Raw genomic sequence first — 15,358 nt, forward strand, 5'->3', positions numbered from 1 at the left:
CTACATTCATCTCCAAGCCATTCCAATTTAATTATACAAATTAAATCATAATCACTAAAATAGGATTTCCCCCCCCCCTTTTCCCAATATTGATAAAAAGGTTTAATCATCTACAACAAACAACAATGGCTTCATTTAAAAACCCAAATTACCCAAGTATTTACCCAATGATCAAAACCCCTCTATTGAGTTATTAAACCAAATAAATATTAGGGTTTCCTCTCCTTACAACAACAACATGCTAATTAACACCCAATTAGCCCCAAAACACATCTAATGATATTAGATCTAAATCCAACAACTAACCCAAAGTTCAACCTCATGAATTTATACAAAAAATCCAACATTAAATGGTTTTCATGCAATACAAAAATTACCACATGTCTATCTATAGACGTAGTATTGAGAAAGAACAAGGAGAATCCCTACCTCAAAGGAGAACTCAAAAGGAGATGATGACCCGAAATCAAAGTGCTCCAAATCCACAATTTTTCAGATTAGAACGAAGCCCAAGCCGCCCTCTATCTGTTTAACAAAGGACCTAGGATGGATTCATACTAGAAGTAGATGAAATCTAGAGAGATAATAAATTTAGAGAGAGAGACTCTCGGCTGCTAGGGTTTCAAGAATGAAAGAGGGAGAAAAATGATCTTTTTCCCCGCTGCTGCCTACTGAAATACGATAGACTCGCTCGAGCGAAGACAAGCTCGCTCGAGCCAAGAATTCCAGTGTTCAGGTCCTAGTTCCAGACGCAACGCTCGCTCGAGCGAAGTCACCCTGGCTCGACCCACCAGACACAAAACTCCACTCTCGCTCGAGCGACAAACAGCTCGCTCGAGTGAAGGACTAAAAACCTGGGCAGCAACCACCTGCTCCCAATCACACCCAACCTGGAACGAACAAGTCCAAAACATTCTATAACTCAAATTTAAAGAATTGAAGGACAGAAACAAGTTCAAAATAACAACCGGAATTCACGGAACTAAGTCCGGATACTACAACCAAAGGAGAAAGAACCGGGATCGCTATAAAGCTTGAATGCTTTTTGAGCAAAATGGTCACTGCACTTTCTGCCATTGTTAATGGAGAGAGAGAGAGAGAGAGAGAGAGAGAGAGAGAGTAAAGGATAGAGAAGCTTCAAAGTGTTTGCCTACCCAAGTTGAGTCCAAATCATTTGCTGTTTGGAAGTGAAGAAACATTTTCCAAAAGATTTGATTCAACAACTGTTTGATGAAGTCAGACAACCTCTCCTTCAAAGGTTAGAGAAGAGAAAAGAAGGAGACCCAAAAAAAAAAAAACGACGTCGTTTTTGTCCCGTGGTAGGAACCACGGCAGGAAACAGCGACCGAGGATCCGGACGCGACTTCAAAAGACTGTTAATAAATTATTTTCATTACAATACAACAATAACTCTCTTCATCACAAGCAATAACTCTTCATTGCAAGCAATAACTCTCTTTGAGAAATAAATATTTAGGATAACGGAATATTATCTTATATTGTGTATTTGGCCAATAAAATACTACAAATGGAATAAGAACATAACTTTTTGAAGATAATAGATATCATTACCATGGCATTAGGTTAACATGGCATTAGTTATCGTCGTAAAAAACTTTTTGAAGGCATTCATATGTGCTTCTTGCAACCGTAATGGGATAAGAAAAGAATCATCTTCATCACGACCGGGGAGGATGAATGCCTTCCTATCATACCCAATTGCTATGGGTACCATATAAATTTCCTTTCCCCACCCAAAATCCACTCCATATAACGGTAGTCGAGTCCAATTAGTGATGCATATATTTGGATTCCCATAAAAAGGTCCTTGACTACTTCTAACAATATGAAAGTATCGAAACTTAGATAAATCTGGTTCATTTTTTAGAAAAACAAAACATGACCATATGTACTCATCTGTCACCTTCTATAATTTTTATAATCCTACGAAATTCTTATCTTGATTAAGTTTCTTTTAAAATGATATAGGAACAATGCAAGCATTATTCAAATTATAGAGAAGGATTTATACTTTGATATAATATACTTGTGTCATTAATAGAGGAAATGAAAGATAGAGAATTACTAACATAATCAATTAATGATTTGTTTAAGAAGTTCTTTTTATGAGCAAGGTAACAAACTTAGATCAATTTTTTTAAACAACAATGATTCATCCCCACTTTTTCCCCCACCCCCTTTGACCCCCTCTCTCTCTCATTGGTTACATTTTCTTTTTCTTTTTCTTTTTTTTCCTGCTCCTCCAATCACCACCCGCCACGTGGCAAAGGGGGGTGAGGGGGTGACCCCCAAAAGAGGGTCCCAAGCATTATTCTTTTTTAAAAAACTACTTATAAACTACAATTAAAAGTTGATAGTTATTCATAATTTGATCTCACAATAATAATATACGCCACTGATTTAAAAGTCCAAGTAAATTTATGATAATTTTTTTGAGTTTATAAAATTTTGTTTGGTTTGATACAAATTATTTATATTATCAAGTGATTGTAATACTATTATTCTCAACAATTTTTATAATTAATAATTTTTTTTATGTATATCAAAATTTATTATGAAATTTTGTGGGTTAATTATCTATTAAGACATAATTTAAGATTAAGATGATTTATTTATTGCACAAAATATATAATTTATTTTTCCATGCATCGCATGGGTTACCGCTAGTTATATTATATAAGGAAAATAAGATTTTTAGTGAGAAAGCTTGTGAGAGCTTCAAAGTCTCATTCCACAATTGCTAATTTTTGTAATTTTAAAATATTTAAAAATAATTCTATTGACTAATAAAGTAATTATAGATTTAAAAAAAAACCCATCTAAAATTTTTAATTACAAGTTCCTAAAATCTCTCCCCCCAATACACTACAACAAAAACACATTTTAGTGACACCATATTAGTGGCATGTTCTTAAAAAATGTCACAAAAAGAATATTTGGTGGCATTTTTTAGAAAAATGTCATAGAGCCACAAACATACAAGGCTCTAGTGGCATTTCAATTAAAAAAAGTGTCACTTCACTACAACAATAATGTCACTATAACAAATTTACACTTTAGTGACACTACACTAGTGGCATGTTTTTAAAAAAAGCCGCAAAAATAAAAATTGTCATTAAATGTTTTAAAAAAATGCCACAGAACCACAAACATATAAGGCTCTAGTGGCATTTCAATAAAGAAATGTCACATCAATTTTATGGCATTTTATAAAATAATGACACAAAAAATTATGTTCGTGACATTTACCAACAGATGCCACTAAACTTTAGTCGTAATGACATTTTTTAAAAAATGTCAAGACACTAGCCAGGTGCAAATTACTTTTTATGGCACTTAGGTGAAAAGTGTCATAAACAAATATTTTATAGCATTTTGAGAAATGTCACTAAGCCAAAAACTTTCCAAGCTTATAATGGCATTTTTGAAAAAAAAAAAAATGCCAATATATTTTCTAAATTTTTAAAATGCAGTAAATGATTAAAAATAAATAAATTAAACTCAATATACACTACAGGAAAAAGCACATTCGGTGACTAAATTTCCTAACCAAAAAAAATTTGGTCACTGAAAGTATAGCTTTCAGCGACCAAAACAGCATTAGTTGCCCAAAGTAAAGCATTTTGGCGACTAAACAATTTTTTATTTTATTTTTGATAACTCAGTTATACCTAACCCGCTGATTTTAACGGAAGGCAGGACTAATCCTGAGGACCCTGAAGTTAACGACCGAGCAAACCTCCAGTGGCCCCAAGGGGTGACTCAAACTCGAGACCTGTGGATTTTATCCTCCAGACTTTACCATTCGGCCACTTGCCTTGGGGTTGGCAACTAAACAATTTTAGTAGCCAAAAGTCTACAATTTGCGACTAAAACTAAGTTTGGTCGCTGATTATATGGGTTTTAGTAACTAAAAAATTTTTAGTAGCCCAAAGTAAAACTTTTTGACGACTAAAAAAATTTAGTAGCCAAAAGTATACAATTGGCGACTAAAAATAATTTTGGTCGCTGATTATATGGGTTTTACCGACTAAAAAAATTTTAGTAGTCAAAAGTAAAGCATTTTGGTGCCAAAAAAAATTTTAATAGCCAAAAGTCTTCAATTGGTGACTAAAAAATAAGTTTAGTCGTCAAAAGTGGTCATTTTTAGCGTGGGAGAACTAAAATCCTAAGGCGGGAATTAAATTTTTTGGCGACCAAAATTTTGGTAGCTGAAAGTGCATCTTCGGCGACCAAATCCGATTTTGGTCGGCAAAAGGTAAGTTTTTTAGCAACTAAAAAATAATTAGTCGCCAAAAGTGGTCTTTTTTTATTTTTCTAGTAAATAATTTATTTTACATAAATTATGTTCAATAAAATAATTATGTTTATACATATACTTTTATATTAATATGGATGTATGCACTATATAAATAATATATGTTGCTTATATAATCATGTGGTGCTATAGAGGTGTAGTGGGAAGAGTGTGGTGTATAAGATTTATGGTGCGAGAGGTTGGCGGTTCGAGTCTCCGCAAGAGCGGATCAAATTGTTCTACAACGAATTATCGTCACGAATGACACTTGATAACGTCACGAATAGTGCCTACCATGACATTAAAGTGTCACTGAAAGGTTTTAGTCTTGATGGTGTAATGACACTTATAAGTGTCACTAACTCTTTTTTTAATGACGCTTGATAGTGCCACAAATAATATCTACCATGATATCAAAATGTCATGAAAGTTTTTAGCCATGATGATGTAGTGGCATTTACAAGTATCTACCGTGACACGGATACAAATGGCACTTGTTCAAAATGCTACAAGACTAAAAAATGTCATTAAACCAATAGTTTTGTGGCGCTTTCAAATGTCACTAAACTAAGAAAATGTTGTAGTGATATTTCTCTCTTTCCTAAATCTCATCTCATAATAAAGTAACTATACATTAAAAAAAAAAAATACAAATCTCATCTCACAACAATGTAATTATGTATTTTTAAAATTAAAAAAAAAAATTATACATTAAGAGAACATAAACCACAATTGCTAATTTTTGCAATTTTAAAAATATTTAAAAATAGTACTATTGGCTAACAAAATAACTATATATTAAAAAAAAAACTAAATTTTCTAATTTTTGTAATTTTAAAAATATTTAAAAATAATAATATTGGCTAACAAAGTAACTATAGATTTTTTTTTAAAAAAAAAATTTGAATTACAAATTCTTAAAATCTCTCCCCTAATATTTATCTATTTCTTAAATCTCATAATCTATCTGTCTATGCTATATATTATACTAAAGTGACTTTTCATCTTAGAAGTCCTGCGTGTTTCAATTTTTAATTTTTATTAAAGAAATTAAAACATCTATTGGGTATTCTAAGTACATAAATATTAATCTTCAAAATTATTTAATGCAAATATATTGCCTGTAAAAAAAAAAAGAAAGAAAGAAAGAAAAGAGTACACAATTCTCAACCCCCTCTCCCTCTCAAAATAAATCAAGCCTTTATTTAAAAAGAATATAAATCTCATACAATTTGTTCTCTTCTAAAATAAATTTAATGAAAAGGAAACTTTCTCACATTCCATAAAAATATATACTATTAATATCTTTCACAATTAGTCTGATCTATATAAACTTAAAATTAAGCCTAACATAAAATAAAAATTGAACCTTATATCTAGAGTCTCTCTATTCCATAATTAAACACAATTTTATTCCCAAATGAATTTAAGCTTATCTATACTATATATATATATATATATATTTAAAAATCTCATAATTTATTATTTTTTATAATGATTTCATGATTTATAATTTGGAAAAGGAAATATAAAAGAATTATTCTTGTTCACTTTTTCTCTAACCAATTCTTTCTTCAATCCAAAAATCCTAACCATCATACATTATATTTTTTTCAAGTCATTCATGTCTTTCTCACCCTATAAATATTACATTTATGGGACGATGAAATTCATTGTTTTTTAACTTTATTTTTATGAGACAATTTAGAAATTAGTTTATGTTTAATTTATTATATTTTTTAAACATACTCTTTTATCCTTTAGGTACACTATTTTTTCTTCTTCTTTTTATTTTTATTTTTATTTTATCTATGACCATTTTTTTGTTTTTGTATTTCATATTATATGTGTCATTTCTCCCTCATCTCTACCAACGATTATCTGTTTTTTATTTATAACTATTTTTGTTGCTTAATATTGTTTTTCTAGAATATTTATACTAAAATGGCGTGATAGGGTCATTTGTATAATTAAAAACATGTCACTCGTTATAAAGTGATAGATCAAAATTTTAAAAAAAAATCATTATTAATAAGTTTTTTGTATTGATTTTATGTTTGTATAAAATTACTTTTTTTAGAAAAAACTTACTTTTAATATATTTTTTGATATCATGATATGTGTTAATTGACAATTCGTGTAGAGCATTACTTCAAAAGCATATAGTAGTTTTTCAAAGCTATAAAAAGAAAATAATAATTTTAATCATTTTTTTCAAAACTATTAAAGGTGTTAGTCAATTATTTAATTATTTATCTTTAATATGTGCGGCTCCTCTTTTCCTTTATGGTACTTCTCTCTCTACTCTACTGTGAGTTCATATGTATTTGGAAAAAAATCATATGTAATTTAAAATTTTGAATCCTTTTATATAGGAAGTTAAAAAGTAAATTTTGGAATTTAAAATATAGCTATATTTATAATTAATTTTAATTTATCTATTACCGATCTTTATTTATATTATTATATAAAAAAAAAAGTTGTACGATAATTGAAATTCAAAATCTTACTCTATTTTTTTTTTCAAAATTTAAAATTGTTAAAATGCATATGTTGCAATATCATTAATTTCTTCTTATTATAAATTTTATTTTAAATCTTATAAGATTTGTGCAATGACTACTATTCAATTTTAGTAAAACAAATCCAATATATTCCTTCCAAAAGTTAATATAGCAAGTCTACAAAATCATTTTTTAAAACTCAAAACGTTTAATATTTTTATTTATTTTTATTTTTGTTAAATAAGCATGTTAATATCCAAATAAAATTATACTTATTAATAAATATGACATTAGTTTTAATTGTAATCACATCTTTTTAAAGTCTTTATTCATTTTTAACTTTTTTTTGATATTTTAAATTATATGTTACGATAATTCTTTCTTTCTCATTAAGTTTTTAAAATTTCTTTAATTATTTCCCTTTCAAAAACCAGTATAACAATTTTTTAAAATTCATATATTTTTACTTTAAAATAGTGAAGTATTATAACTATGTCATTTTTTTTATAAGCATAATTTTAATTGTTAATTGTCGATACAACAATTTTAATCTATTTATACTATATATTATAGTAAAGGAACATTTAAAACAAAACTCTTAAACTTAAATATAAAATTTTATTTACGAGATACAAAATATAAAAAAATTAAATATAATTATTGTATTTTTAATAAATAATATATTATTTTATCTCGTACCTAGCACGAGTGACATGGTAGTTATATATTATAGCAAATGGTGTTTTCAATGAAAAGAGCTATGAGAACTCCAAAACTCAATTTTAAATTACTTATTTTTAAACAATTTAAAATTCTTCTATTGGTCAACTATCATTTATTTATTAAAATAAAATTTCAATTATTTTCAAAAATAAAGTATATATAATATTATTTTATACAAAATATGGAAAACATTCACCTAAATAGAAAAGTGAAAATCAAGCCAAAATTCTAATAAATGTTTAATTTTTATGCATAATACGTGTTTCCTTCCAAAATAAATTGCATGTAACTTTTCAATATAAATAATTTATACAAATCTCTTTTTCTCACAAAAAATTTAATGGCCCACTCTTTCCCCCTTTCCTTCTCTCTACATAAATCATTGGTCCAAATATAATTTTTTTTATCCCTTAACTCTTTATTTATTTTATTGCAAATTATAAAAAAAAAATTCTAAAAAAATAAAATAATTTTTTAAGACTTACATTCATTTTTTTTTTTTAAAATTTCCAATTCATGCCTATTAATGATTGATTAAACAAAGAATTTCAAAAAAAAATATTTTGCAAATATTTTTTTTTTTAAAGTTCTACCCATTTATATTATTTGAAAGGAAAAAAAAAAGTTATACCAAAAATGACATTTTAGGGTTGAGATTGGAAAAAACTTTTAGGTCATGTTTGTTTGGGCGGACTGGATTAGCATTCCCATGACTAATAGTCCTAGGACTACGAATCCGTTGGATTATGTATCCTATCTTAACTAATAGTCAAGTTTAAAATAATTAATCCATACTTCAATTGTTTAACCAAACATCGGATTAATAATTTTATTGGACTATTAGTCCAATCCCAAGCTCATGTCCACCCAAACAAACATGGCCTTAAGGCCTAAGTTGGGCGGAGCGTGGGATTCGGCATGAGAGATTTTTGTATTTCTTAACTTAAGCATGACTTAAACTTGTCTCAATTTTATACCAAAAAGGATTTAAAATTTTAATTATTTTAAAATAAAGGGGAATTTTTTTTAAGGTCCCTAATAATAACAATTTAGAGGATAAAGGACACACAAAAAGATAGTGATGCATCACGTCCCTGAAACAACTTGGCGCGCGTTTTTAATTATTTTGTGGACCAAAATACCCTCGCCAAAATCAACACAGAAACAAACTCATTCCGACGTCTCAGTTACATTCCAAACATCCAGCATCTTCACGAACAGGAGAACAGCAGAATTAGGGTTTCAACATCATCTGCACCATCGACATTAGAGTTTCGTTATCTTCTCCAAAAATCATTCCCATTCCTTCCTCACAAATTTCTCTGACCTAGGTTAAAGCTTCGTTTTCACTGCTCATCATCATCTCAGTCCATCTTCGTCACATTGCATCTTCATCGCGGGCCATATCAGCTCGTCATTCAAGTTTCATCTTAACTCTGGTGAGTTTTTCTACAATACAACTAGATTTTCTCTGGAAACACAGTTAATAGCATTTTATAATAACCTTTCATAAATTAGGGTTTCAATTTCGTAATAAAAAGCTACCTGAATTTGAAAAAATTTATTTCTGTGTATTTTGAACTTATTCTTCAACATGTTTGTGTGATTTTATCTGTAAATTTCTCTGGCATTTGAATTTCTCTAATTTTTTATTAATGTACGTTTCTTCTTTCAATTTTCTCTGGCATGTTTATTTTCACAACAATTTTTTGTGTTTTTATCTTATTCTTGAACATGTTTCTGTAATTTTGCCTATAAATTTTCCTGCTCCGTAAGTTTCTCTGTAATATGTATTTTTAATTGCAATGTCTTTCTTAATCTAGAATGTCTATTGCTTTCTTGCCTCTGTCTTAAGTTTCTCTGGTATTTATAATTTTCTCTGACCACATCACATCACTTTCCTCCCTTGTGTCTTTGTCATTTTTAATTTTCTCTGGAATTTTAATATTATGGACTGGAATGAATGTTTCTTCTTTGAATTTTCTCTGCCATATGTACTTTGAGAAAAAGTTATTTCTCTGAATTTTGATCTTATTCTTGAACATGTTTCTGTCATTTTGTCTCTGAATTTCTCTGCTTTGTAAATTTCTCTGGAATATGTATCTTTCTCTGCAATGTCTATTACACTCTTGCCCCTGTCTAAGTTTCTCTGGTATTTATAATTTTCTCTGACCACATCGCACCACTTTCCTCCCTTGAGTGTCTCTATCATGGTTAATTTTCTCTGGTTCTGTATGTAAATTTCTCTTGCATTTTAATATTAGGAATTGAAATTTTCTCTGGAATGGAAATTTCCTCAAGAATGTGTAATTTTCTCCAGAATGTGCATTTTTCTCTGGTATGTTTATTTTGTTCAATTCTCGATTTCAATATGGTGTACTTCTCAGTGGCATGTTTACATTACTTTGTTTATTTTATCTTTGCTAATTGTGGAATGGAAATTTTCTTTCACTTGCCATGTTTACTTTTTTCTATCATTCATTTTCTCTGGTATGTTTACTTCTATCTGTAATTTAAACAATTATTGAAAATTTATCTCCCATGTTTATGATGCTGTGTTGATTTTCTCTGACATTTAATTTTTAATGTCCAATTTTCTCTGGCATGTCAAATTTTCTGTAATTTTCCCTTATCTGTAATTTTCTCTAGCATCTCCAATTTTCTCCCTTATCTGTAATTTTCTCTGACATGTCCATTTTTCTCTGGGATTTAATGTTGACATCTCTATGCTTTAATCATTGTCTAGAAATGGCAAAACGTAAAAGCAGCGAAACACCGGAAACACCAAGCAAAAAACAGAAACTCTCTCAGTCTTCTTATGGACTAGGATCAAAAACCAGCAGCAAAACACTAAAAACACCAAGCAAGAAAGAACAACTCTCTCAGTCCTCTTATCATCTAAGATCAAAAACCAACACTAAAACACCACAAACTCCTTCCCAAAACACACAAGTCCAAGCTAATGAAGCAACTAGCATCCAGATGAGTACCCCAACTTCAAAAGACTCAAGCTCAAGGGGGAGAAAACCTGTTAAACTCCACAGAAAGAGAGCTCACTACAGCATTCAATTCCGATCCAACCTCTCATCTGTCGTCTCCTTCTTTCAAACACTTAAATTCAGTTCAAAACATCTTCTAGAGCTTCAAAAGACCCCATTCTGGTATTTGATCCACGCTCTAACCACTGGAAGGATGGATCCAAAGAAATCTAGGAAATCCGATGATGATGTAGTTGCCATAATCCAATGTTACAATGAAAAAACAAAAGCATTCACAGTTGGGAAGAAGAACCTGACCTTTACAACAAATGACATGACCTTGATTTTTGGTTTGGAAGGAGGTAAAGGAGCCATGTCATTAAGATACTCTAAAAAGCCAAAATCTGCATTCCTCGGGAGAAGATTCCAAAAGGACACAAGGCTCACTGGTCCTGTTCTTAAAAATGCCTTGATCAAAGCAATGAAAGGCAAGCAACCAACTGACTTCAAAGATGTAGCAATCATTGTTACATTGTACTTGTGTCTCACCCTATTTTTTGCAACAGGTGGGAATTCAATAGGTTGGGTTTTTATAAAGTATGTGGAACCTCTTGAATCAATGAAACAGTATGATTGGCCGGAAGCAATCACATCAACATTGATTGATTCTATCATGGTATTGCACAGAACTCCAGAAAAAGTTACAGGGTGTGTCATTGCATTGCTGGTAAGTATAATATCCATTCAAATTTGCAGTTATCATACTTACAAATTTGTGCGTTTACAAAATTTTATTTACTTTCATTTTCATCACAGTATTGGCTATGTGAACATGCAACTATCATTGACTCGGAAGACAGTAACACAACAGAATTCCCAAGATGTGCCAAGTGGAACCTTCAAACCTTGACGAAACAGCTCCAGAAGACACCAGTCCACTCTCTTGCACCTCGACAGGTTAGATTCCTATTGCTACTGAAATCTCAGTGAAATTCCAAAATTTCTCTGACCACTGCTTTGTTTCCCTCCTTGTGCATTGATTGATTAAGATTAATTTTCTCTGAAATATCAATTTATGTTTTCTTCTTTGCTTACCACTGGTCTATTTCTGCCATTGTAATCAATTTTCTCTGCCATCCAAATTTCTCTGGCCACAATTGTAACACATTAACTTATATGCCCTGATTGATTTTCTCTAATATTTGAATTATGTTGTTTGTTACATAATTTTCTCTGGCCCATCAAATTTTATCTCCTTGTGTGTAATTTTCTCTGCCCATCACTTGTGTGCCTTGCATCTTTGATAAACACTGTTTATTTCTACCCTTCTAATGAATTTTCACTGGAATTCAAATTTCTCTGACACAAATATAGTAAAACATTAACTTATATGCCTTGATTGATTTTCTCTGATATCTAAATTATGTTGCTTGTTTCATAATTTTCTCTGCCCCATAAAATTAACTCCATGTCTCTAATTTTCTCTGGCCCAATACAATTTTCTCTGAAGTTTGTTTCCCATTAGTATTATTTAGATGAATTTTATTTTCCTTATTTGAATTTTTTCTCTCAGTGAATTTTGTAATATTTCTCTAATAAAACAGTCTCCTGTTACAGATTGATAACAAGCAGCTAGTCAAAAACCCATCTGAGGAGTTCTGTCTTGGCAAAAAGACGAAGAAAGAATTAAAAAAGGCAATTGTCATATTCAAGGAGACATTACAAAATCCATCTGAAGATGGAGGGAATGAACAAGCAGAATGCAACACAGAAGAATATGAAGCCAGCAATGCACAAGAACATCAAGCAAGCAGCACAGAAGAACAAACCAGTGAAGAAAGTGAAGATATAGAACCAGAAGACAAAGAACAAAAAGAATAAAAAGAAGAAGACAGTGAACAAGAAGATGAAGAAGAAGATGAACAACAAGAAGAGAACAAGGATGAAAGTGATGAAGAAGAAAATAATGAGCCGATGGACCAACAACATGATGGCATTTGTGGCTCAACAATGCATCAGCCTGAAGAATTTGAGGAATCAAAGGATGCCCAAATTACTGATCTACGTCAAAGACTGAAGGCACTGTCTCAATCTAGAAAAGAAGAAGACAAAAATTGGATTGAATTACTTGCTGAAAAGGATATTTCAATAAGAATCCTGACATCACATAACTCAGAACTTCAAGAAAAAGAAAGCACACTCCGAATGCAACTAAGGATGTTGGAGGTTGAAAAAGCAGATGATACAAAAACAATTCAACAGTTGAGGTGTTCAAATTCGGAGCTTGAAACTGAAAATGCTAAATTGCATGAACAAGTTCAAGAACTATCCGTCCAACTAGCAACACAACCATACCGAACACCAACACAACTTCAACCACAAGGTCGGTGAAAATCTTGAGCCACAAAAAGTTATGTCCTTGTGCCAACATAACTCAGAGAAATTTCTATTTATTATAATTTTCTCTGTCATTGGTAATTTTCTCTGGAAGTTACATCTCTCTGAACACATTAGTTATATTTCTACTCCTCATTTCATCTCTCTGTATATTTTCTTATTCCATTTTTGGGGTTTGTTTGATTTTCCCTGTGTATAGTTGAAATGCAAGTGGAACAACAACCAACAACCCAACAATAACAAATGCCACACAAACAACAACCGAAACAAAAGAAGAAACTCTATGGTAATTGCAAAATATTGAATTAAATAAATTTACATATTGAAATATCATCTGTTGCTTCAGAGAAATTTCACTTTTCCTAATACTTTCACTGTCTACAGTAAAAAAAGATCCGACATCAATGATAAAAAATTTAAAGGCAAAAGAAAGGAAGGAAAAGCAGCATGATCCAGAATTCCAATATCCCAAAGTTGCGAAAGTGACTAGAGCTTCAAAACAAGCTGCAAAGCAAGTTGAGCAAAGCATGAAGGACAAAGAAGTGCTTGATGCTGATGCGTACTACTTGCCTCAACCTATAAACATCAGAAAATCTTGGGTCTTTCCACAAACTCTTCCAATTTCAAGATTGATAAAAGATCATATAAAAGACATCTTGCATCACATATCAAATGTGTCTGGGCTTGAGTAAGTACAACAAACAAAATAGAACATAACAAACAACAAGTTACAAACTTATGTTGCATTAACAACAATTCAATCCCTTCTTTGTCATCTTGTAGAGCTTTAATTTGGACAAGTGAGTTGAATCTCATTACCTTTGAAGACATTGGAAACCTAATAAAGCAAAAAGAAATTGCCAACAATGTAAGTATTTCCCTTTCATCAAAATTTCTCTGCAATGTTCCATCAGCCTTTATAAAACAATATTACAATTATAAATCATATTTTTCAGGTCATTGATGGCTATGGAGAGATCCTTTTGGCTGACCAAATGAGAGAGAGACAACAACCAACCTCATTTTTTTTCACATCCATGTGCTTAGTATGTTACTACTATTTTATTTGATTTTCTCTGGAATTTACTTTCTAATTTCTCTTCTTAATATACTTCTTGAAGTCAGTTGTGTGACTAGTCATAACAAAACCATTTTTTGATTTTCTCTGAGCACAGAATTTCATCAAGATGACAGAAAATCAAACTTTTCGAGTATCCTTATTTGACAAGCACATTGAAACAGCATGGAGGAACTATAGGTTCCTCCATTTCCCAATAAATACTGGAGGTAATGAGAAGTCCACACATGGAAATCACTGGACCTTGCTTGTCCTGGACAAACAAGACAATTTATGGAGATTCTACAACTCACTGAGGCCAAGGAGGGATGATGCAGAAGACAAATATTTCAAAGATGCAAAATAATTGGTAACGAGTGCAAATTTCTCTGATCCATCATCATCTTTATGTGATGATAATTTTCATAGAAAACCATTGGCTTGTCCGTAAATTTCTCTGTTATATAAAAATTATTTTTTTGCAGCAAGATTACGTGAAGAATTTTTTGAAAGCTTGCCTTGAAAGAGACGCTCAATCACAACCCTCTTTCAAATTAATAAACTCACAAAACACAAGTTACGACTTTGAGTATGTCAACAATGCTCCACAACAAGAAAGCGACTCGTAAGTTTCATACATCTATAAATAAGATAATTTGAATTGCATGTTACTTAAAACTAACCATACCTATAATTTGTATGCAGTCTGGATTGTGGCCTCTTTGTCTGCTATATAATGAAACAATATAGCAAGCATGAACCTATCAGCTCCAAATTGTCCACACAAGAGATAAGGTTGCTGAGGGCAGAACTCATAGAAGGATTTGTGACCGAAGTTGGCCGGTCATGGACTGAACCAATTGAAATACCTCCAGAAGAACCACAAATGTAATAGTGAAACTAGTGAAAGGAAGACAATGTACATATCTACACAGAGAAAATTGTCTCACATATATGTATATATCCTTTCTTGTTGATACATTGAACGAATGATGATCCTTGACATATATGTATATATCCTTTCTTGACTAATCTAAATTTCATTTTTTTTTTATTTCAACTAATGTAAATTTCATACCCATCGATGGTTAAATATATATATATATATATTTTTTATTGTCATTCATAGAGAAAATTGTCTGCCAGAGAAAATTGTCTGCAGAAATTACTCTGGTATGAACTACCAGAAATTCACAGAGAAATTTAATTTGTATCGTCCCAAGGGGATGCCTATATGATCATGTAATCTGTAATACTTTGTGTTGGTACAAAACAATCATCAAACTCAACAAAACACAAAGCACACAGTAATTTTATCTGGCACTGGAAAATTTCATTGCATGAATTTCAAATTTCAGAACACAATACCCAGATAGTTTTC

The 15,358-nt window shown here is 30.9% G+C and overlaps 1 long non-coding RNA gene across 1 annotated transcript; it reads left to right on the top strand.

The window, feature by feature from the left end:
* The first annotated feature begins 13,656 nt into the window (after positions 1 to 13,656).
* Positions 13,657 to 14,327, top strand: LOC145801269 (uncharacterized). Its single transcript, XR_014342470.1, has 3 exons — positions 13,657 to 13,788; positions 13,877 to 13,966; positions 14,096 to 14,327. It is a non-coding gene; the product is annotated as an uncharacterized LOC145801269 (long non-coding RNA).
* Positions 14,328 to 15,358: the final 1,031 nt, after the last annotated feature.

Source organism: Camellia sinensis, chromosome 10 (assembly GCF_055761805.1).
Source record: "Camellia sinensis isolate YWXY chromosome 10, ASM5576180v1, whole genome shotgun sequence".
Classification (NCBI taxonomy): Eukaryota; Viridiplantae; Streptophyta; class Magnoliopsida; order Ericales; family Theaceae; genus Camellia; species Camellia sinensis.